Source organism: Sarcophilus harrisii, chromosome 4 (assembly GCF_902635505.1).
Source record: "Sarcophilus harrisii chromosome 4, mSarHar1.11, whole genome shotgun sequence".
Taxonomy (NCBI): Eukaryota; Metazoa; Chordata; class Mammalia; order Dasyuromorphia; family Dasyuridae; genus Sarcophilus; species Sarcophilus harrisii.
Window position 1 is genome coordinate 162,041,634 of NC_045429.1, and position 3,817 is coordinate 162,045,450.

Consider the following 3,817-nt stretch of genomic DNA (forward strand, 5'->3'; position numbering starts at 1 on the left):
GTTTCTAACCACTGTTGCTTCTTCTGCTTGCTGAATTTTGTGAAATCTGACACCATGAAGAAGACTGGGTCAAACTCCATCAGCTCAGTGGTGGTGACCTCCCACTGTACTTTGTGATGATCAGCACCAGCTCATGATATACCACTCATTCTGGTTCTCTGTTGAAGAGAGCTCTGGAAAGGGGATGCAGACCACCTGCTGGTTAATCAAAATTTAATAGTCCTCCTGTAGGTCCCTCCTGGCAGCATTTCAGAAGAAACCATTGCAGATGACTTTTTGTATATAGATTGTAGCCTTGTCACAAGAAATTACAACCAGCTTATGTCTAGCCATGAGGCTCAACATCTGATTACAGATGTCCTACGCTTGGCATAAGGAATGAGCCTGTATATAATTCTCACTACAGAAACTGCGAATTTGTTGTTCTTTCAAGAATTGTACCCAGAGTGAGATAGTTGCCTTCGGTCTGGTAGAATTTGGCTTTCTTTTGATCTGAGTCACAAACACTATGGTGATCATATTCTTTGAAGGCCATTTGCATGGATTTGAACATTTTCTATAACATTGGTTCTGGGAGGAAAATTTACCATACTGTGAAACTGATAGGCTTATCATCCAAGACTCAATATGTGCAGCTGCTCTGTGGCTGTAATCAAATTTTCCATGATTAAGGCACATGCAGGAAGTCAAAAGAAAGCAGGTCATGAATACCTATGGCTTCAAGAGAGAGCACCATGCTGGCTAATTTTATTCTTTGCATCCCAGGCACGTTGATGGTCCACATTTTATTTTAGTAGAATATTTTGTGTAAAGCCCATAACATATTCTGAACTCTATTCTCCCAGCTCTGCTTGCTCTCTACTTTGCCTGAGCCTGAGGAAAAAAAAAGTCATGATCAGCTATTGATTCCAGTCTTGGAGTTATATACTTTATGCTTTGTAAACTTAGGAGCCACCATATAATAGTTCACTTCACTAGTCAAATATGTCTTAGCAATGTTGGTGGCACTTACAATCTTCTTGCTATCAGGAGGAGCCATATCAAGGATCTAGCTTTGTATCTCACTTCAGTATATCAGAATACTCAGAGAGGTTGATTAATTTTGTTACATTAGATCCCAGAGATTTTATGCATTTATATAAGATCTCAAGGATAGCATTAATGTCTTCTTCAGTAGTCAAAAACATCAAGATGTGGCCTGGTGATTTAATTAAATGAATTTTCATGACTGTTAGCTTAGAATGGTGAAAATTGGACATTCATAAAAGTATTGGAAAAACTTTTTTTTTTAAATAGCATCTAATGTGACTGAGGTGACAATCAGCTTCACTGTTTTTTTTTTTCACTGTCTTTTTCAACAATCCAAAGAGCACATCTGTGTTAATTGTTCTCTCATGAGCTTTGTTCACCATAATGATTGCAGACTGAATAAGGTTGATAATCAAACAATCCTTAAGCAATAGCCCATCTGACATGTACTTGATGACTATTTCTGGATGGGGACAATCTTCAAATTGAATAGTGTAACCTATGTCTTGTCTCAAGCAACAACCAACCTCCTCAGACACCTTTTTGCCCCTGACATTGCTGCTACTCTTTGAGGTTGTGAATATCCAGTGAGGTATAACCTGCCTCAGCAAGTTGTGTTGCCTTTTTACATATCTCCAATAACAATTAGGATTATCATGAACAACCTGAACAAACTGCTTCTTAAATATGAAGATGGGGAAATGTTCTTTCTGCTCAATGATTGACAGCTAGGTCTTTATATATATATATATATATATATATATATATATACACATATATATATGGCTTTCTTCCACTCTATTATGACATTAGATATCATCCCAATGCCTCACATGTTGGCAGCCATTTACCTCTCATGCATATCAGACAGGGGATGCATTCAGAGTTTGCTAAATTCCATTGGAATGGAGTTTCTCTCTGCTTCATTCTGGTTTTCTTTTGAGTTCTTTCCTTTCTTTAGCCAAAGCACCCTGCACTATTGCTGCTCAGGACAGGGAGCCATCAGGATTTTTAACAGTTTTAATGGAGCTCATGTTCATGGTGTATCTTCTTGCTTGGTGTGTTCTCTCAGGAATAAAGGCTCTTCCTCAACCGGTTTAATCTCCCAGTCTTTATTTTCTTCACTTCCTAAAGTGCTTCTCAAAGCATTCCTGTCTCTTATTAAAATCTGAAAATTTTCTTTGGAAAGAACACTGATTTCAATTATCTATTTGATTGCCCATTTCTCAAGAGTTGGCTGAAGCATTTCAATTGGAGCCTGTCATTTTACACTTCCTCATTGGTCTTCCTAACAAGATACTTCTAGTGGTTTGGATTTGGTTCTTCTCTAGTAGCATGATCCACATCCTTCATGCTCAGGCTGGTTTTGGCCCCAGTGAAAGACAGGATTTTACCTTAACCCTTAGCCCTTTGTTCATCACATCAGCAAAACTGATTTCTCAGCCTTCCTGGGAAAACTCAAAGATGTGAACTAAGCCTTTCCACCATTTTCTTAGTCCTTCCACCTACATAAAACACCAAAACTATGATGCTAGTAACTTTTCCACCCCCAATATTAGGCTATTAAATTGGAAGCCGCCTTATCTGTTTGTCTCAACATTTGTTATTATTCTTACTATATTTATTAGTTTTTGATAGGTCTTTGACTTCTGCACTTAGATAAATATCTAGACTTTCTTCTCATTTGGGGTACTAAAATGTGACCTTCATTGGACCAAGGTTTCTCTTTGTGGTTTCTGTTTTAGGTTAGACCATAAGTCTATTTCTTCTTTTTTTTGAATCTGTCCTTGTATTCAAAGATTCTCTGCTTTTTTGTGTGCTGTACCTCTAGCATTAGAGAACCTAGTTCTCTGAGGTCATCCATGGCTACTATTACATCTTTATCCAACACGACCTGTATTGTAGGATTGTCTGGTCCACAAAATGCTGGTCACATGTTCTTGAGTTTTCATTTTTTTATGGATTTATGATAGTAGAACTGGATTTATGATAGTAGAAACTTTGCCTTCATGGTTCATATGACATACAACAAGTTACTTAGAAAAGAATCTCACCTTTTTTGGTGAGAAGAAAATACTTCTGTATTTTCTTGACAATATTGATCACAAATTCCAGTCCTTATCATTGATGTCCAGGTATTTGTCCAGTTCAGTGCACATTTTAATCACCAGAGGCAGGTACTTGAACTTAGAGATCTCTTCAGCAGGTCTGGCCATTACATGCCATAAACCTCATTTAAATTAAGCTTGGCTTCTTCACCCCAAGCTTTTACCATTTTACCACTACTCTTTCTGATTCAGCCATTGCCTTATTTCTTTGTTTACCTTCCCTGAAGTGGCATCCAATGAGTACACCTACCTTATCATTTTCTAATGGTACTTGCCTTGTCTACCATGATGACTAAGGGTCCGGAGAAACAGCTGCACCATGAGAAACAGCAGACAGATAGATTACCTACTACCTGACTAAAGGAGGTAGTGATAAAAATTAACAGTACATGCAAGACTTTTGCAAAACCCTGTAATTGGAATGAGAACACTTTAGATCCTTAATGAGAATCCATTGAAGGTTAAATCTGGTGCCATAACTATGGTAATTCGAGCTCCAATAACATATATTAAAGTTAATTGCAGTTAAAAAGCTCTTAGATTTTGGAATGGAGGTGTTAGACATCACAAGGAGATCCACTTCTTGTCCCAATCCCTACTTCTTGACTTGATTCTCTGAGGCCAAAGCATTTACTTTGAAAAAAAAAAGTTAGAGCAGACCCCAGTTACCTGTTATCCCA

The 3,817-nt window shown here is 37.7% G+C and overlaps 1 pseudogene; it reads right to left on the bottom strand.

Moving 5' to 3' along the window:
* Nucleotides 1–2,309: 2,309 nt before the first annotated feature.
* Nucleotides 2,310–3,245, bottom strand: LOC100928311 (annotated as a pseudogene).
* Nucleotides 3,246–3,817: the final 572 nt, after the last annotated feature.